Raw genomic sequence first — 21082 nt, 5'->3', positions numbered from 1 at the left:
CTTCCCAGTGCTCCTCACACCTAACCTTCTTCACAAACCTTCTCTGCCCTAGCCAGAGCTCCCCAAGCAAGCAAGGGCACCTGCCCCGCTGCCTGCCGCAGCCCCATGGAGCCTGACTCAGCTCCACGGGTGCTCAGCAGCACTGCTGGAGAGCCGGCTGGCATGGGGGTGCAGCTGTCACACGGCAGGATCATTAACTTGGATAATAAGACTGAGACACAGCAAACCACCCCGGATTTGTAGAGCTCCCTGTTTGTTTTTGCAGTGTTTCTGACAGAAACCCCTGTAGAGCTGAGTAGTTGTGAACCTTTCAGTAGTATGTGCTGCATCCTGCTTGCTATGATAATAGATACAAACCCTTTTTTATGTGCTCATGATTTCAAATACGTTTGTTGCTTTGTTTTAGGAAAAGCAAGGAGGAAGCTTTCATTTTATAGACAGTCTTGCTGTTATAATACATGTGCATGAGTTTTTTCTTGTTTTTTCTGTTGTAGGTTTGCCCGTCTACATGTCCCATGACTGTTTGGAAACAGAGGAACAGTAAGTAGGGATTCTAGTGACTTGAAGAATAACTTGTATCATAATCTGTTCATTTCGTGAACTCGCTCACTCAGTATGGAAATTGACCCGAACTGTGCAAAAGGATGCTGCTGACTAGAACAGAGAGGTGAAGGTGAACCTTGCAGAAATAAATCCCACATATTTACAGCTCTGCTGTGTGGTGGATGCAAGAATATACTGGATATTGTATTATTTTCTTTGTGTTTATCCATAAACTTCATCTGACATCACAGAATCTCAGGAAATTACAAGGACAAAAGGAGACAAACCTGCCTGTTCAGGTCTGCCCGTCAGAGAAACAGCATCCTACTCTACAAAACATAGTACACACCACAACTCCATTGTACATCTCTTGTCCAGGTGCTTTATCCACAAGAGCACTGACACACCTCTTGATGAGCGTTATTAAAGAGGCAGCAAGGTACAAACACACATGGGATATCTTTTGCTGCCATTCCCAAATGTTTCAAAATCATGAGTCAGATCTCACCATCCCTTACACTGGAAGACTAGCTGAAATAATGTTCATGAAAATGCCAAACAAATGTGTTCTCTGCCATGCATTTTATTGGTTCTACGTTTTTGAATCCTCTGAAGTCACTCGGGTTAAATTTTAAGTATTTTGTTTTCTATAGCCACAAGCAATAGAAAATTCTGCCGATGTTCCCATCCATTCAGTTACAGGAGTCAGTTACAGCAAGTGGGGAATTACAGGGAATTGTAAGACAGGCACCTTCATGATGCTTCTGACACCTTTCTGCCAAAGTATGCTGATCTGCCTTTCCAGAATTTAGAATTATGTACATTAAGTTCTGCATGAGGGATTTGGGGTCAGAAGGTGCTAAGAGATATAGGAGAACTGCATTCTTGTCCACAGGAACAGTGCCAAAGTTTCTGTGTTTGCTGCTCAGTGCTGTCAGGGCACTGAACTAGCTGATATGTTTGTGTCCCTGTGGTCAGAGATCTGCCATCCATGGGGACTGTGAACTAGAAAGGGAGAGGAGGTCTGGGTTGAGAGCCAGAACAGTGAGCCATGGAGGGATTCCCCATCTTTGGTGTGAGTAGCACCTGGGAGAAAAAAGGGCACAGCCACCCACTGCCCTCAGCGGTGTCCGAGTGATTCCTGCGGTGTCAGGGCAGTAAAGAGTGTAAAGGGGAGTAAAGACGTGACAGGAGAGGCTGCTGTGTGCAGGGACCGTGCTTACAGGCTTAGGAGAGGCTGAGCGTGAGGATGGGCTCTGGGCACGTGTCCGCACATGGACTTGGAGATGCAGCTCCTGAGGGGGCAGTTCAGAGACTATCAGCTGTGAGCACTTGAGGTGACGACAGGCTGGTGCCATCTTCTCATACCTGTTGGGGCAGGAGTGCTCTCTGCCCTGGCTTATAGTCGGGGTGAGCTAACATGGCTCCTGACAGCAATGTGTGACCTCTCATGAACATGTTCCTTACAGATAGATTTACATTACGAGAGCAAAGCAAAAGGCCTGCAAGTGTTTTAACAGCACAGAACCAGTGAATCCCTCCTCCCACCCCCAGCCCTCCAGAATTTTCTGGGTCTGCAGAAAAAAAGCATTGCTGTTTTTCTCTTCTGCTCCACTTTTGTATGCTTTGGACCTGTAGAAATACATGGGCCTTGGATGGTGACTGAGAGGGCTGTGTGGGGGCAGTGGGGCATGCTGTCTGGTAGAGCAAGGGCCCTTCCTAAGCTGTGCCATGCAATTAAAGCCACAGCCTCCAATATAAAGGCCTCCTTCAGAAGGAGTTATCTGGGCCCACTGTGCTTGGAAGAGCTGCTTAAGATGAGTATCTGCTTAAGATGAGTATTTTAGGCACTTATTGAGGACTGAAATACAGACTGAATTTTCAGTGGGAACCTGCTAGGAGCTCAGCACTGCTAAAGTTAGGCTCTTCTTTATCTGCAGGGTTGCTAGTACTGTCCATGCTGCTGGGTTGTGGCTCTGCAGGACCCATCTGGGAAAGGTGGTTCAACCATGTGTCTTCTTCTGAGTTCTCATATCTCACAGTACCTCCATTCCCAAGGTCCTCATGTGTACATTTTTGTCTCTGGTTCAAAGTCTTCATTTGCTTCTTGCTCCCATAAGGGGATTATTGTCCTCTTCTGCATTGTCTCTTTTGTTACAGAAAGCTTTGGTAGCTTCAGTTTGAGATTTGTACCTTTCAGCCCCAAGAGCTAGGGCTTTTGGACCCTCCAGGAGTCTGGCCTTGAATCCTGCTACATGTCAGGGTGCCAGAAATGTTCTGGAGGTGCAGCCACCAACTCTTCGGTGTCTCACTGCTTCAGTGCATTTGGCTGTGCTCTTTGGCAGCCTTCACTTGGTGCTCTGACACCAGAGTTTTGATACTAATCGCGCTGTTTCCTGGGAACATTGCTTAGATTCTTCTCTCACTGATACAAAACCTTTTATTCCGTAAAGTGGTGCATTTTCCAAGCCTCTGTAGCAGGAGTCATCGTGCTCTAGCCATGGATTCATGGGCAGAAAATGCCAGTGGGATGCCCTGGCTGAAACAGCTGCTCATACCAGTGTGTCAGTTCAGAACATACAGATGGAAAATGCTGTTTTTTTCCCCCCATTGATCACTGTCCAAAACATCTGAGGCTCCAACAGACGAGCCAGAAGGGAGCAAAGTTGCCATTCCCACAGCTTTGGTACTTTCTATCACATCTTAATTTCTTCAAAGGTGTCCACACTGCACTGCAGGCTTGGAGCTGTGTCCTCGTTGGCCCCTCACCAGAGGCCTGCTCAGCCTAGGGGTGGCTGCACGAACTTGCAGGCCTTGGTTCAGCTCAGGTGTAGGCACAGACAGGTTTCTCCAAGCCTAGGGGTCCATTCATCCTTCAGCTCTGCCTCTTTTAATTTTTTTTTTCTTTCCCTGTTGCTGCTGCAGGTGGCTTGAGTATCTCATGCAGCTCTTCTGTTTTAGGCAGATAAAGACATCTGTAACTGTCAATATCTAGCGGCCCTATCCCTCTGCCATTTTTCTTTTGTTGTTTTACACGGACTTTTACAAGCAGCTCGCTCTCAAATTTCCGGCAGAATGAATCATGTCGGCAGAGGCCATGAATCTGTTTCCCATTCAAAGTCGGGGGAAGGCTCCGTAGGTGCTGGGGCTGCTGAGGAGAGCACAGTCACAATTAGGCCAAACAGCTACGGTAACCCACTTATGGGTGCTTTCCCTTGGAAATCGCCCCAAAACTAGGCCCTGCCGGACATGTCCCTGACAGGTCACTGAGGTGGCAAGGTCACAAGCACGCGCCGCGGCGCAGCGTTGGTGCCAAGTGCCTTCTCTTCAAACCCCTTCAGCTCGCAGCTGCTCACGTGGTGGGCCTGGCTGGCTGCGCAGCCAGGAGGGCTTGATGATGAGAAATGGTCTGTCGGCGGCAGCGGGCTCGCGGCAGCACGGACGTGTTGTCTGCAGAAAGAGGAGAGGAGCGAGGGGAGGCGGGGAGAGAGGAGCCGCCGGCGGGAGGTGAGGACAGGGGGAGTGGAGGTCGGAGGAAGCGTGGGCTTGGAAGCAGGATCAGAATGTAATGCTGCTGCTCTGCGATTTCATTTTATTTTATTTCTTAAGTATAAAGGCAGATAAAGCTGGCAGGTTCTAACGTGGGCCAGTGTCCAGAAACTCCCTCCAACGCGGGTAACTTATCCGTGTCCGTTCTGCCACCCACTCCCCGCCACCATCGCTCACTGGGGCACCCGGAGAGCGCTGCGGCGGCCTTGGGTCACTCGCTCCTCAGCTGCCAGGGCATGAGCAGAGGCTGCTGTTTGTTGGGACTTGGAGTAAACTGGAGATGGATCGGTGGGTCCTTGCCTGGCCACTGACCAAATCAAAGTCTCACTTCAGTGTGGGAAGCTTCAGAGTGGGTTCCAGGTACTGAGTATTTGTCACTGACTTTGCAGGCTCCATTGCTCTTACCCCTAATCTTCCTCACTTGCTTGCACTGTCCATGCATAGGCAGGGAGGGATGATAATGGACTTGCTGTTGTACTTTCTGTTCCCATAACAAACGGCAGGATCCTGACATAAATTGTTTGAACATGTAACACTGTTCTTACTTCTTAACGATAAGGGCTTAGGAACTGCCCTTTTCCAAAATGAAAGAAATGAACCAATGTTATCTCTGTGTTTTAAAAAATGATCCCTGTGACTGCAACAACAAAAAGCCATTACAATGATCCTTATAGGTCCAGCAAGCTTTTATGGGAGAGATTTTCCACTCACCAAGCCTGGCTTTGTTCCCGTTTTCTCTCCCTCTTCCCAGCCTGCGTGGCTCAAGCTTTCTAGGGCAGCTCGTGCTCCTAGGTACATCTGAACTGAACAAGGAGGCCCTAGAGGACGCGTCGGAGGTCAGACCTGGAGGAAGAAGTAGCTCCTTTGGTTGCCGTGTCTAAAGCCAAGTGCTCGAGATCTTGATCCGGTCCCAAGTGCATCCATCATCAATTATATATCTGTACTCAGTGTTTACACAGCTTTCTTGTTTAGCATGAAATATTTACTTTGAGGCTCTGCATCTGCTGCTAAGCCCAACGTGAGTGTCTATTGCTTGTGCTGAGGAGATAAAATTCCACCGTAACCCTTTGGTGCTACAGCACAAATCTATTAGGTGGCTGTTGCTGGGCTCATGCCAAGCCACGGTGACCAGCCTGCTGACTCTTGCCTGGGCCAGTGAACACAGTAGGGGTACTTGTAGATTTTAAAATTTTCAAGTAAAAACAAAACAAAACAAAACACCTCTATTATCATGTGTTTAATAGATTTATGTCTATGTAGGTAGTAGGGAGAAATTAAAAAAAAAAAGGGATTCAAGTGGCATACACGGACACATGCCTGTGCAGACACATGTGCAGGTTTGCACTCATGGGTCTGAAGTAAAAAGAAGTGATCAAGAAGTTTCTTTATTGCCATCTCAAGACACAACTGGAGCTCTTAGAGGTGGTTTTATGATCTCCGGAACAGAAGGACTGGAAATTTAACCCATTTGATTTCTGCATAACTCTCCTGCCTTAAACATGCATATGTAGGTTAATGCACGCACCCATTAACTCTCCCACTGTCAAGTGCTGTTAGTCTATCTGCTTAACGCCCCGCTGGGAAGGAGATGAATGGGCTCCTCCAGATGCCATCTTGATGCTGCTTTTTTTAGTTCAGCCCCGGAAGATGCAGATCTTAGATGGCTCTCCTGGAGCTGTGGGTGGTTGTGCAAAGCACTCCATGGGCATACTGTCTCACTTTATATTTCCAGTTTAATGATACTCATGCAATTCTTAGGTATATTAAGTGAAAATAATGTCTTTCCCAAAGTACATAAGCATATCTGCTCTCCATGTTGCTGGTGGGCAAAACGAGCTGCTGAGTGCTTCATTGGACTAGGCTGAGCCTCCCAGCAGGCCCAATGCAGGAGCGTGAATTGGCTCCTCACTTGTAACAGCTGCCCATCAGCCCAGAGCCCAATCCACCAGGCCACGGCTGAAACTAAGAGTGGGCATGGGCAGGCAAGAGAAGAGGAAGCTGTGTGGAAGAGAAGAATAAGATAAATGAAAGCAAAATCCTCATCTGTCTTCAGAGGCCTTGTGACCACTAAGTGAAAGATTACGAATAAGCTTCCTTTAATGCATTCGTTATCAGGTACTCGGCATGGCTGCATCTCAATGATGTGTCTCCCAGCTCAAGACAGCAGAGAGGTGTTCGGCATTAGGATGCTGGGTGTAGGAGAAAGTAAGTTGATTTACTTAGCCCTTTGGGTGGAGCACACTGGGAGCATTTTTTATTGTCCAGGCAGGAATTAATATTAATGTATTAATTACTCTTTTCCTTTGGAGGCATCACAAAGTTGGCCTATGCAAAGAGGAACGGGGTGGGGGAAGAGGAGAAAGAAAGAGCTATGGCTAGAGGCATTGCAGACTTGAGGCACAGCTGAGCGATGAGGAGTGGGAGATGCTGAGCAGGCTCAGGCCACACACAAAGGCTGCACTTCTTGTCTCTCCCCGATTGTGGAGAAAGACAAACCTTGAAAGGGCTGCAGTTCAAAGGAAATGTATTCTCTTCCTCTCACACCTGTGTGTGATCACCATGAAACTATGGGATCAGTGTCATCTTCCAGAAGAAATCTCCTGTTGGCAAAGAGAAGTGGATTTTCTTTGGCCCCATACTGAATTGCTGGGGATGCTGCATTCCCACTGCTGAGCCAGGTAGTCATGTAGGGACAGAGAAAAGGGTGGGAAGTCTGGCTGCCAGAAACCAGCTGCTGGAGCAGGTCCACCTCCCATACTCAAGAAGCAAGCCCATTTCTGAGGTACCACCCACGTGTGGAGACCAGCTCTTGTGGGATGGAAGCTCTTCCAAAATGTAAGTGGCTTCTGCAGTGCTGGGGTGTTTCTGCTTCACATGGTTCATTTCTGAGCTCCTATTGACAAAATATCCAAAATGAAGATGAGCAGGCTGTGGGCTGAGGTTCAGTGCAGGGTTGTTCGATAAGGGTGGTTTGGTGGTGGGTGGTGAGAGGAAGGGAGCGAGGTGCTGCGTCCTGGACCAGACCTGACTCGTGGTCTGCAGTGGCGAAGAAGGAGAGCAGTGCTGCCCGCCAGCCCTGCTTTGGATGCCTTCAGGGTCTGCAGGGCCCTGTCTGGCACTCAGAGCTGCTGTGGATCTAGCCCCTCGCAGCCCAGGGAGGCGAGGACCTGGGGACATCCACCTGTGCAGATTTGATGGCGCCTCTGTGTGCCTGGCTTGCATCCAAGTTCCTTAGAGCAGCTGCAGCAGGGTGGAATATGTGGCTGCACTGGCGTGGTGCTGGGCTGCTGCGCCTCTCTTCTGGCATGTGAAGCCCCATCTGTGCCTCCTGGCTGGCTGATTTGGGGGATGGCATGGGAGGAGGGCAGCCCAGCAGGTCTGCCTGAGCAGGACATCCTTGCCTGTGCTGATGCACGATGCCTGCTCTGGATGTCTGGCAGGGAGCCTGCTGACATTTAGGAGAGAGGGGAGCATCCTTATGCCCCTGTAGAGTCCCATGTCCATGCAGCTGCCCCATTTCCAGGCTGGGGAAGGCTGGATAAGTATGGCTGGACTGAGCCGTGGCATCCAAACCAGGGGGCTGTGCTCCCAGGAGTGCTGCTGTGTGCTTTTCACTGTGGTCACTGCTGGGAACTGTGCGTGTCTTCCAGCAGGCATGAAGCGATGTGATGCCAGCCATCACACACCACTGGTCCTTCCTCTTCTCCCCAGAAGGAGCAGTCTGGACAGAGAGTCTGGGTTTTGCCTCTTACAGAAAGACATGTGAAGGCATGCATGCATGTGCCCTTGAGAATGCACACTTAGATGAGGCAAAATGTGCCTTTTGTGTGGAGCTGGAGAGGGGCAAACCTCAAAGCAGCCCTTCTCTGGGGCTGGGTTTTGTGACAGCTCTGCCCCTGTCCCCTTTCTGTGGTGGGTTTCTGACCACCCATCTGTTCTGCAGGCGGTGAGCACAAACATGGGCTGGCTTTTATTTGGTTTGCACGGTGGATTTTGCTGTTTTCTGGGGGTGGGAATGCCGCCTGCTCTGAGGCAGCTGCACCTCCCTGCCCCAGCTGCCACAGCTCAGCTTCGCCTCAAAACACATTCTTGTGCTGGGTGCAGTGCCTCTGTGCTCTCGGATGGAGATTGGCTTTTATCTGCCTCTGTCTGCACGGCATCTGCTTCCTTCTGCCTTTTTAATCCTCTGCATTTTCCATAACCTAAAATAAACCAGTAACAAATCTGGGATGTGATTCTCCAGCCAAGGGGACAGATCTGGGGCTGTGGCATTTTGTACCTACCGTGGTTTCTGCAGCAGTCCTTTTTTCTTTTTTTCCTTCATTACACAGAAGACTTGTGAGAAATGTATTCTTATGTCAGTAGCATTCAAAGGCAAAAAGAAAACCTGCCAAAGAGAGCCTTAAAAGTCTGACATATCATTCAGAGGAGAATTTTCACTAGAATTATGCTGGAATTTTTCCAATAAATAAATTCTACAGACTTTTAAGGGAGAGCTTTTAGATTAATGGAAATATTACTTAAATTAAAATTCATCCCATTAAGCCATCAATTCCATTGTCATTGCAACATCATGTGTTTAATTTTAACGATGTGCACAAATAAAAAGGAAGCAACGCAAGAAAGCTATTTGTTTTATTGTGCCAGGAGCTGAGTATGGGCTGCTGTGGAAAGTTAAATGCAAGATAGAGTGGGCACAAGGCAGGAACAACAGAGATGTTGTTAAAATGCACTTGCAGAAAGTGTATTGCACTGTACTGAGTATGGAAATGCTAAGAAACATACTTTGGCTTGTATTTTCTATTTTCAATGAGCTGTGGTGTGTGGTGGTTGTTTTTTGTGTTTTGCTTTTTTCCCCACACTTTCAATGATTTTCGGAGGAGGCCTTAAGCAGCTTCCAGTCTCTGTCGCTTTGTTTCCGGAGCCTCATGTTGAGGAGAACTGATCCCTGACCCCAGCTGGGACATGTCCCAGCTCACTGTTGTGCCAAAGAAACAGTAGGCAGTTTGGAGGGGAGCTGCCAAACTGAAACCATGTCTTGAGCTCTCCGCACTTACAAAATGTGCTCTCACAAGAGCAGACTTCATGCCACCTGCATCAGGACCTTCATCTTCCAACCAGGCTGGACAACCCGAGTGTCAGCACTCTGGGCGTTTCAGAGACTCTGCTTCCCATCTGCAGAGGGACGGGTGGGTGAGTGAATGAGGGGGGGAAAAAGCTAACTGGCTTCAACTTCTTCTGCCTTTTGGTATGATTCATGCTAGATTGGAGTGGGGGAAGGTGGACGAGAAGGTTCCCACATTTTCCGGTCACTACTGAGCAGGCCACAGGGCTCTTGCTTGGGATGGACATGAGGTCAGCTGAGCTCCCACTTCTGGTGGTTTTCTTCTTAAGGCATCAAGTCTGTGCCCTCTGGGAGTCACCACAGGCGTAGGGCCCACTGCTCATGCCTTGGCAGACAGCAGGAGCAGTCCTGTGCGGAGGTGGGTCCCCAGCAGACAGGACTGTGCCGCCCTTGGACGGGGTGGGCCTTGGCAGCAGAGGCTGGCCCATGTGAGAGCTGCCACACCACAACCATGGTGCTGCACCCCCTGAGAGTCTGCTGGGGCTTCTCGTGACAATTTCTGTGCTGCAGTACCCTGGGATGCCTTGTGGCTATTTCCCACTTCACTTTGAAGTGTTTGGCCCTCCTTTTGGCATCCAGGATCAGAGAGTGCTAGGGATTTACCCTGAACTCTCTCTGTAATACAAGGTGGGCTGCCAACCCCGGGGGCACACTCCAACATTTAAAGTACTGCTTATAAAGAAAAAAAAAGTTCATGTCTGGGGGGTTTTATGTGCTTAAGAAGGGTTTCAAGGCAGCATGTAGAAGCAGCTAGCTGCAGTGAAGCTACTTGGTGACTCACTTCATGCTTGAGCTCAGACTGAAGCAGGTTATTCAGCCGAGCAAGCCACCACAGAGGTTGAAAGGTGAGAGGGATCACTGCCCATTGATGTCTTCCACATTTGTGTCAACACCAGCTCTCAGGGTAGCAGCGACCTAGGTGAGAGAGACCTCCTGCTGCTCAGAAGACAAACCAGCCACTGGTCTGCGGACACACGAGCCGTGTTGTGGGAAGTGCTCCACGCTGTGGGAAGGAGTGAGCCGGTTTGGCTGGCTCTGGGGGCAGGTTCTTTCTGCCTCTGAGCTTTAGTGGAGGTGAAAGGGTCTTGGGGTGGGAGGGCCACTTCCCCGTGGAAGGCCACGCATTGTGCAAGGCCTGGCCTTAGTCACCACTGGTCCTGGGAAGGTTTGACCTGAAGCTCGTTCCTTCATTGCTGACTTCTTGATTTGTGCAGCGGCTCGTTGGAAAAGGTAGTGTGTTGGGTTTCATGCCCTTATGGGGCTTTGGGAATGACTTCTTGGAAGAGGAGAAATGACTCAATTTGAAGTTTGAGGTGGCCTTAAGTGAACAGAAAACCCAAGTAGGTCACTGGTGCATCCCTGGGTTTCTCATGCCCTCTTAGGCTTTGCTATGCAAAATGAACAGTGCTTTTCTTGCTGAGGCTAAGAATACCTTCCAGGCCAAGTTCCAAGGGCAAGCCTCCTCCATCTATATGAATTAACTGTCTTCAGCACAAATTTGAAGGAGTGCAAATGCATCATTGTTAGAGCATGTTTTGAGAACAGCTTCAGGAGCACTGAGCGTATTGTTACTTGCAATGAGGCAGGGTTCCCAGACATTTCACTGAAATTGCTGTTTGGGCTCAGTTACCACAGTGGCTAAAAAGTCTCTCCTTTGTTTCCAGGTTACTTCTTTGCCATAGAACAATTATTTATTTTTCACCAGCAGCACAAGATACATTTTCCTTGGATTCCCTTGAGTGTTTTGTGCTTGTGGTCAGTGAAAGAAAAGTTCAGTGACTCTGACTGCTGCGTGTTGCCACGGCTTCTTTTTCATAGCTGGATTTCTCAGGGTCCTGAGGTAGGGATGGGATTTCGTTCAGGGGCACTGGAGTTCGTGACCAGTGGGTTCTGTTCCCTTGTTGTTGTTGTTGTTGCCTTTAGCTAAAGGCCCTTCTCTGCATTCCTGCTGAATTGTTCCTGTTTTCATCTCTGCCTCTTGCTCCCCTTCAGCCCTCAGCCTTGGTTCAAAGGGACCTTAAACCAGGGTGACTTCATACCTGGTGCAACCCAGCGACAACTCACTCCTGGGGAAAGAACAGGCAGTTTGTACATTCCCATCATCACCATCAGTCCACTATTTAAATTGAGTCCCTTCTTTTTTTTTATCATAATATTTTCTTCCCATCATCCCACCTTTTTGTCACCGTTTGCCATACTTGTAGCTAAAGGCCTGCTTATATGCCCATATTGGTACACGCAGACTGTTTCTCACCTGAGAAATGGGCATGATGATTCTCCCATGCCTCCTAGGGGCATGCTGAAGAAAAACACGTTAAGTTATCCTGACCTCCTATCTTTATGATTATTATGTGTGGTCAATGCACATAAACTGGATGGGCAGATGTAGCAAAGCCACATAAGATGTTAAGGTGGTCCTCCTGGCTACGTGACAGCTCCTCATTAACAAATGCTCAGTGGTCACTTTGACTGGAGACTAGGGGCAGAGCCTGCATTTCCCTGATTCCCCTGGAGAGACCGCACCTCTTGAGAGCAGGGAAATCTCTCCCGGGGGGGCTGAAGTCCCATGGGGAGCAGTCGAACTCTATCCAGTGCATCTATGTAGCGGTCACTTATAATCATTTCTAATCTAATGAGAGTAATAAGAAGGCATGGAGTCCAGCAGAGATTTATTGGTCTGAGGGGATACCACTGACAGAGACAAAGCAAGGGACAACGTTTCCCAGAAATAAATGCTGACATTTATGGAAACATAGAGTGTACGTCCACATCTATTCTGAGTGTTTGCGTGAGAGCTACCTGGTAAGCCTCCATTATGGGTATATTTCCTAAAGGGTAATAAGTTTTTCTCTTAAGCTAATATTCTAAAGGGATGGATTAAATTAAAGGTTCATTTAAAAACTATTTCTTTTCTCCTGGAAGGTGAATAATAGTTTTCACTTGCACTGCTGCAGCCCTTCATAACATGTTTTATTTGCATATATAATTTGGTTAGCTGGCATTACTTCAAACTTAATATTATTCATTTTTGGTGAGTAAAGAACAATCTGGGCCCTGATCCTTTACATTAATCTCATAAATTAAGCACACTGGATAAAATCTTGTCCTCATTGATGTTGACAGCAAAACTGCCATGGATGTCATTTGGGCCAGGGTTTCACCTGCTCCTCGTGTGCTTAAACGCACACCTGAGTCCCTGTTTTACTGACGTGCTGTGTGCTGGGCTCTCCTTGTGTTCAGCCAACAACTCCTATCCTCCAATAGTGATGTGAAGACCTCAGGAGACAGTCTGTTGAAAAATCAAAGGCCTATTGCAAAAATACTGAGCTGTTTTTCACTTTCCAGGAGCTGAACAAGTTAAAGGAGTGAAATCCTGGCTACCCACACCACTTGCACGTGATGGTTACTCAGGGTCAGTGTTTCCCCATGCAGCTGAGCAGGGATTGATTTTTTGTGTGTGTGTGTGTGTGTTTGAATAGGTCTATCTCTCAGCAACAGAGAGAAAGACATTATAAACATGGGAAAATCTGATATGGAAAAGCTGGCAAGGGAAAAAGTTCATATTTTTTAGGACTAATATATATGCATGTATCTAATGAATGATATATTATATATCTCATAAAAACTGTATTAAAACATATCAGGATTGTGAAGTGAAATATTGGGCTATGGATGGATGGTGTTCGCTGACGGAATAAATATCCTTCATGGTTGGCTTGGGTTCATTTTATCTCTTTATTTTTGACTCTCACTATTCAGTAGGGGGTTTCAGGCCTCCTACTCTCTGCAGAGGATCAGTCATTTTCTCCCTGTGGTATTCTCAGCAGAGCATCTTCATCCTCTGCATATTCACAGCTGACTGGGTGCACTGAAGTGCTCTTATTCTTTTTGTTTCCTGAAAAACTTGGTAGAGAGAAAAATCAAAAAGAGGGTCAACTAACTGGGCAGGTCCCTATAGGAAACTTGAGGACCTTGTTTTTGTTGAAATTGCTTGGTGCTTCACGATGTTAATCTTTTCCACCTGGTAAGTTAGCCAGATACAAAAGATCATGGTTAGTTTTTACTGAAAGGAGATTTTTTTTTTTTTTTTTAATGCAGGTTAGGCTTATGTACAAAAACATACAAATCCTGACCACAGACAGAGTCAAAGAGCGAGTGACTTTGCACCCAGATTTCTGCCAGCACTGTGTTTTTTTTTTTTTTTTGTCTTTGCTGGGCATAAATTCCCTGTTTTTGTTTCCCCTTTTTATGTTTTTATGCTTTTGTTTTTGTTTTTCCTTCCCTGGACTATCGCCATTCTGCTGCAGACACAAAGCAATAACCAGATAAGCTTTCTGCTTTACACCTGCATTTATGTGCTTGCGTTTAGGATGGAAGCTGGGCTGAGTCCTTCCCAAAGGTTGTGCGAAGGGCAGCGACTGCATCCGAATGGCAGAAGTCTCCGCGCTCAAAGCAGAGATCATCTTCCCTGCACCACCTGGCTACTCTGCAAATTAATCTTTGGACGCCTGAAGATGGGCACCCAGAAAATGAGGTACGGCCAGTGGCGGTGTGTGACAAATTTAGATTAGGAGTAATCTGTCACAGCCAGGGATGGTATCCACTTCTGAACTTGCTGGCAAGAAATACTCATTGACATCAGTGGGAGCACAATGGGGGCCCAGCTTGCCCACAGTTACTATATTAAATGACCCGTAACTCAAAAGGTCTTGGATGAAATTTATTATTCTGCACCCAGCACATCAGTTTGCAGTGACATTTAGCTGAAGACAAACTCTGGAGAAGTGATAAGCTAGTGGAAAGCAGGCAAAAAAAGAAAAAAAAAAGTAAAAATAAATTAAGTCTAGTTAATTTTATTAATGGCTTGTGGCTTAAATAGCTGTGGGTAATTTTCTTCTGATTCTGCAGAAATAGCCAAATAGAAGGATTTGCAGATTCCACGGAATTTCCAAAACAAAACAAGTACTAGGAAGATTTTATTATGGAAGCTATTTTCACTGTTTAGTAAAAAGAAAGTCTTCCTATTTCTTGTCGTTGATGTAGGTCCTTCATTGACAGACCTTCCCAGTGGTCTGTTGCTCTGGTGGTGGTGGTAGTGAAGGTCCCCCTCTTCTATCTCTATGTACATGTATGTGCTGACGTGAAATCGCTTCTTTCAACACCGTTCTATTGCTTCTTCAGTTTGAGAATTAAAATGGAAAGTGCATTCACTCCTTAATACAGAAAGAAAAATGGAAATGTTGTTTTAAAATATTTAAAGTGGTTACAATAGCAATCAGCACAAAGGGAATTTGGTTCATTTTTTTAAAAGCAGACCCACAATGGCAGGTGAATTGCAGGCCTTCGCCCTTGGATCCAGTCTCCCTTTGCATTTTGATGAGATTTCATGGTTCTTTCATTCATTTATGGTAATGAATCAAATTATGCTTTAAAAAGTTAGAAATGAAGACAAGAGATGCTGCTTGTTTAAAAGTATTTTGCATAAATGCAGCGCCTTTTAATTTTGGGTAATGCCAGTGATTGATAATGTAGTCTAAAAGCAAATAAAATGCTGGCATATCCTCTGCAAGCTTTTCTTCTGTTGATAAATATCATTGCTGCCACAGATATGCACATCTTTGTCCGGCTTTGTCCAGCTGTGTGCAGTAGTATAGAGCAATCATTTTATTATTCGGGCTGATAAAAGTACTGAATGTATAGGCCAGCTATTTATAATTCTTAGCAACCTGGTACAGATTTCTGAATGTTGCATAAACATATGAGGACAGGGCAAAGAGATTTGGATAGTCTGATGATCAAAATCAATATGTATGGGAGTACTTCTTGTGCTGCATTTTGGTGAGTGTATTTTTTTTTTTCCCTAGCCTGAATCTAGCTAATGCTTCAGAATTGTATATAAGTAATAACTAAGATACTCCTTCACAACTGCAAATGGCAACCATGTAAGGATGGTATCAAAAACCTCACACTCTCCAGACAGTGGCCTGGGAGGCATGCACCCTCTGAACCCCCAGAATAGTAGAGCCAGCCCACCTATGGAGGTTGGACCAAGACACAAGCACTGGTGGCAGGGCAATGCTGCAGTATCTTGAGGCCGGACAGAGACCTACTAACTAAGAAAAAGCTGAAGGTCTGGATGTGCTGCTATGGCAGGGGGCTGGAGTGTACGTCTGTGATTAAAAAGCAAGTGTTGCTTGTGGTAGCCCATAAATACAGCACTCAGCATCTCTCACCCTCCCGGTAGACCTAGATACTGGGAAGTTTTAACTCCATTTTAATACGGATATATATCCCTGACTGAAATAATAATATGCAGGGTAGTTTTTCAAGAGGCTTACTGGACGTGAAAACAAGTTCCTGGCTTTTCCCCTTTCATGGAAGCGAGCTGAAGGTCAGATTTACAACGTTTCAAGCTGCATTCTGTGCTCATTTACACAGCTGTAATCTTGAGTTATGCCACCCAGGACAAGGAATTGCTCCAGACTTACAGGGATATAGCTGACAGCAGAATTTAGCTCGGGGTTGCCAAAGCTCGATAGAGAAGGAGCTGTGAGGGTGGAATTTGGTGCTCTTGAAGTAGCTTGTGTATGTTCAAGGAATGCAAGAGCCCCAAGATTTATTAGTAGTGTTGCAGAGCATTATTGAAATTAGGCTTAATTATCTGTGTAATTTGCTGGAACCAGCATTTTAGCATTTTTGATCAAGTATATGCCATTAATTTTAAAAAGAGATATACCAGGCTGCTCTCAGAAACTGAAATAAAAAGATTTAAAGAAGAAAGTCCATAATTTCTAAACGGCTTATTCCAGAAACTTTGAAGGCTGTTGTCAGAGGAGTCCCTCTCTCCCTTTCACAAGCAAACAGTCCATCTGCAGTTTATCCATATGGAAGAAAGTTCACATCATCCCAGAGGGTTATTCCAGCACGCAGGGAAAGGAAACTTCTCCTCATTCCCAGGCTCGCCGAGCCCAGCCAGCCCTCTCCCTCCAGCCCCGCTGACACCACCCGGGCACGGCGCTGACCCTCCTTGCAGGAAGGTGCAGAAGCTGGGGGCTGTGAGCTGTAACCCAGCCAGCCCTTCGCAGGCTCCTGCTCACCCCCATGCCCACGTGAGCTTCATGGGCACGGCTCCTTGCAGATGCACCAGCTCCGTGCCCCGTTTCTGCGCTGCCTCTGCGCCATCCCGCTGAGGTGTAGCCTGTGGTCCCTCGAGCTCCCAGCAAGGAGGGATGGTCTGAAACACTGCCACCATGCCAAGGTGCAGCAGACCTTGCTTTTCTGCTGATTTCTGTGGAAACTTCAGGCTTAGCCACAATGTTTGTCGTGTATTACATAGCAATAATGACACTTTCCTCTCTCTAAAAAAGTGTTTTACGGTTACTGTCATTAATATGCATGAATCGCTTGAAGCTTACTGCAATGTTGAGGGCTAGAGAAATACCAACACAGCTAGGTTATTAGCTGACACCTTGCCAAACCTCTGCCCGAGCAAGCTTTTGTTTTCGGGACAGCTGCTGTGTGGCGGTTTGCTGTTTTCAGCACTTCTCTAGTTGAGATTTTCTCCTCCTTATTCTCGCTACACCTTCCCACCCCGTGCCTCTGGTGGCGCTGAGGTGGTCAGCACGGCATTTCTGGGAGGCAAGAAGCAAACGGGGAGGGGAGTGCCATCACTGAAATGTTCTGCGCCCTGGCTGGGATGGCAGAGAAGCATCAGCTCAGGCTTTCCCAGCAAATGATTAACTTCTGTTTGAGCAGAGAGCCGAGCTGCGGTAAGAATGCAATTAATTACGCCAGCAGCCCAGCCAGGCCAGCAGTCAGCGGTGCTCTCACTTGTAGCTTCTGGCTCTGCAGGTCTGGTTTGAGAGTAACTAATTAAACGCAGGTGCAGGCTGGAAGACTTGTTGAATTAATGTACAGTGTCTTCTTTTCTGTGTTCCCAGGCATTTGTAGCTTGCAAGAAAAGAGCAAGCGCTTGATGCTACAAATAATAATAGAGTGCTGATGATGGAGGTAATTAATCCTTTATTATTCTAGTGTGATAGGCTGCTGCTAGGGCTGTCATCCAAGTACTTCTCATGCAAAAACGTGTCTCAGAGGTGAAAGAACAGGGAGTAGGTGAAAGGCTGAATAACATTTTAATGGATTCTCTGGTGTTATGGGCACAGATACATCTTCAGGTTTTTGGCAAGGCTGTCAGGACCTGGTGGTTGAAGCACAAGGCAGCATTCACTGCCCTGTGGTCTGAGCTCCATTTTTGACTCACTAAGGCCATTTTAGCAAGCAGCAGCTTAAAATGAAAATTCAGGCAGGTTCAAATAGCAAATGGACATAGAAGGGAAATGCAAGAATGTAACCGTGGCTCACTGAGGGCTTTCTTTGCTCTTTTACTACTTCCTGGCCATCCTCAGCTGGCCGCTGTCAGTAACAGGCAGCAGCTCTGATGGACTTTACATTAATCCAGATGGTGCAGAAGCTGATGGTCTTGCCACGTGGGTGACTGGCTTCAAGTGGAGGTAACATGGCTGTCTAAGGAGCTGCAACAATAATAAATATTGTTTGGGGTTATTTATTGCTAATAACAAATGCCATAAAATGGTGGTGTTTGTGGGTAACTTTCTGTAGCTCAGGTAATGATCCTTCCTGGTTCAAATCAAACTGCAGGACTCAAATATCTTTTCCAGCAATAATTAAGGGAAAATTATGAAAATGGTAGCCTTCTGCTGTCTCCGTTGTCATTTCTTTGCTTATAATATCCTTTTGTCCCAGGTACAGGACTGTTATGATTTTAAGAGACAGCAAGAAGGACGTAACCTTCTGCAGTAGAAGCCACTTAGAGTACAAAGCATTAGGAAACTTCAGTCTCAACATGTAAAGGAAAAACAAAACAAAGTATAACATACGTGTTTATTTTAAAGACTAGCAAATCCGTGCTCTTCTTGTTACTTCACGATGAAAACGGTCCAAAGCTATTAGGAATGTTTATAGCGAGAAAATAATGGCGAGTCTAATAAATGGATTGGATAGGACAGACTGTTTTATTCAGTGTGGGAACCAAACACTGCCATATTGTACAGATTTGCTGATCTGGAAGAATTTTACTTGCCTTACAGAATGCAGCTCAAAAGCTGAGTGCAAGAAAATGACAGTTATTTGTTTTTTAATGCAGAGAATTTTAAGACGGAAACATTGTTTGGGAGTTATCTGAGGGATTCTGATCAACTTATGTAAGTTCAGGAAATCAGCAATAATTCATTATCCTGCCATATTTTCCGGTGGCTTTTGTTTTCCTTGCATTGCAATCCTTAACTCAATAGAGGCAAATTGTACTCAAGTATCTAGATGAGGGTTGTGCGGTGCTGCGGATTTCAGTGTTTAGCTGTGTTAGTGAAACAGCTGAGGGCAGGTCGTAGGGCAAGGAAGGTTTTCAGTTCTTCTTTTTCTCTTTGCTGGTTGCCTGTGGGAAATTTTGCATGGTGGAGTGTTTGCCCTCAATGAGTGTGCAAAAATTTGAAGAAAAAAAAAAAGGAAAAAAAAAAAAAGCAATTATATGCTATTTTATCACTGTTTGTATTTTACAATAGCAAGAATCCTCACTGACCCCCTCCTGGCTGTGGATTCTGCTGGGAGAGAGGTTGGGAAGGGGATGGCGAAGCCCTAAATTACTGCTCAGCTCGTAGGAAGTCTGGCTGCTGCGTGCGTGAGCATAACCATGTGCTGTGCTGGTAACAAGTATGATTTTGTTTTCTGAATGCCACGCCTCCAAAATTTCCAGGAAGCTGCTCTTTGCTGCTGACAGTTGCTACAGAGGCGACTGCAGCAGGGAGACGGGTTTTGTTCGTGTCTTCTTGCCTTCATTAATTTCCAGTGTGTCATTTCAGCTGCAAATGCGCAGTTACTGTTAACGTGTCCAAAAGCATGAAGTTGGCTAGATGGCTATTTATGTCACAGTAAATATTTGATGAGGAGGTGTGGTTTTTTTTTTAGCTATAATCAAAAGATGCTATTGGGATTTATAGGCCTGAAATATTCCATGTAACACATGACTATTTGTTACCTTTACTGTTTCCTGAGGGTTTTTTCCATTTTCCTTAGTAATTTGAACTGGAGAGGTGGTGATTCAGAGAGTGCTGGTATGAACTGTTGCACACAAGCTGCGTAGTAAGGGAAAACACCGAGCCTCAAATGCCAGGTCCCATGCTGACGGGAGACACTGCAGCCACTGAAGCAATAAACCCAGACAGACTATACAAATATGTGAATGTACAAATGGATGTCAAAGCTGTGATTTTCATATTCCAGCAATCACTGCATAGGAGTGCGTGACTGACAGCACAAAAGACTTAGATTTAGTGTAGAGAGATGTAAATTGATAAGCCAGTAGACAGCCATCATTCTTCCTTTATTCTCTCTCTGTATCCCATGTCTCTCTCGGCTGGCATAATCAAAGCTGACATAGTGCATGTTATAGCAAGTTATATTTTTCGTAATTATAAGACAGTACATGAGATCTGAGGGTGTTATTCAGGAAATGGCACAAAGCTCACTGAAACACACTTTTTCAGAGTGATCCTCTGATAATATTGTTTTTCTCATAGATTCTTGATACTCAGACTCTATGTCTATGCCTTTAAGCTTCTCGGTGCTTTAAGAAGGGATAAAGGAAGGAGTTTATTTATTTTTTTTTTAATGAAGAAGAAAATGTTCAAAGTGTGAGTCTTCCCCTCCACCCTCAGCCGAGTCTGAAGTGTACATGCATCTGAATGCTACATGTGTTTCTAAAGAAGGGTTTATGGGAGCCTGACTTGGGGGGATGAGGTAGAAGAAGTCAGCAAACCAGCACATGGAGATCATCTGGAAAGACCTAAAAGAGCAATCTTTCTTCACCTTAGCACTGACTGTTGGGGCACGCCTCTGGCCTCCTATGAGGAGGAGAGGCCGAAGGGTCCTTTTGCACTGATCCATCTCATCAGGGTCAGCTGCCTCTGAATTTAACTGCAAGGATATTAGACCAACAGAGAATAGATTGTAAGATACAACAGAGTTATTGTGATGTAGGTATTCTTGGAAATCTTTTTCTCAGGTCTGAAAATGTGTGGTAAAATCCACACGCTCATATTGCAGCTCTTTGACCTCAAATGCATATACATTGAGATCCCATCTGAATTCAGTGGATGTGAAACTTCCAAAGAGAGGCAAATAAATAAACCTTTCCTTGTTTTGGAGCTCCAGCAGGGAGGTGCTGCAGACCTTCTGGACAAATCCCACAGCCATGAGTAATTTTTCATATACTTTCACTTAGAAATGCTCTAGTATTTTTCTTGAACTTATTGAAAGAGCAAAGAGACAGAAAACTGGCATTTGGAGTTTTGACTTTAATTACGTTAGGTTGAAAAACAGTAGTGAAAACAAGATTATCTCACTTGATATGGAAGAAATTTTTACTTTTGATCCAAACACTGTTGTCTCTTTCCTTGTCAGCTGTCCTCAGACTTACTTGCAATTCCAGGAACAAACTGAGAAATCTATTGCTGTACATCATGGACACCTACATGCAGGCCTTGTCTTCTCAATGGTGCATGGGGTTGCCATGCAGGCATGAAACCACATTTCTGCACAGTACAGGTGCATGGGCTATAGTCCCATGAAAAGAGAGTGACTGGGATGAGCTGTGTACTTGGCAACTGAAGTTTGGTAGTGCAGTCTCATATTTGGCCAGAATGCACTTCAGGCTTTTCCTCCTGCCTTTGCTAGATCTGGGTTGCCTTCTGCATGCTTGTTGCAGTCCCCCTACAAATACGGCCAAACCTCCCTGCATGGTAGTGTGGGATAACTTATTTATTGCTGTAAAGGATGCCGTAGAGCCAT

At 46.0% G+C, this 21082-nt stretch overlaps 2 long non-coding RNA genes across 2 annotated transcripts in view; one reads left to right on the top strand and one right to left on the bottom strand.

Moving 5' to 3' along the window:
* The first annotated feature begins 560 nt into the window (after positions 1-560).
* LOC136790427 (uncharacterized) overlaps positions 561-21082 on the top strand; it is a 276363-nt gene continuing 255841 nt past the window's right edge. Inside the window, exons 1-2 of the long non-coding RNA XR_010830321.1 lie at positions 561-6927; positions 13587-13751. This is a non-coding gene — a long non-coding RNA (uncharacterized lncRNA). The remainder of the gene's footprint in view (positions 6928-13586; positions 13752-21082) is intronic.
* Positions 16583-21082, bottom strand: part of LOC125183203 (uncharacterized) — a 48128-nt gene continuing 43628 nt past the window's right edge. The window contains exon 3 of the long non-coding RNA XR_010830323.1: positions 16583-17751. This is a non-coding gene — a long non-coding RNA (uncharacterized lncRNA). The remainder of the gene's footprint in view (positions 17752-21082) is intronic.

This window comes from Anser cygnoides, chromosome 3 (assembly GCF_040182565.1).
Source record: "Anser cygnoides isolate HZ-2024a breed goose chromosome 3, Taihu_goose_T2T_genome, whole genome shotgun sequence".
Classification (NCBI taxonomy): domain Eukaryota; kingdom Metazoa; phylum Chordata; class Aves; order Anseriformes; family Anatidae; genus Anser; species Anser cygnoides.
This window is presented reverse-complemented; position numbering and strand designations above follow the sequence as displayed.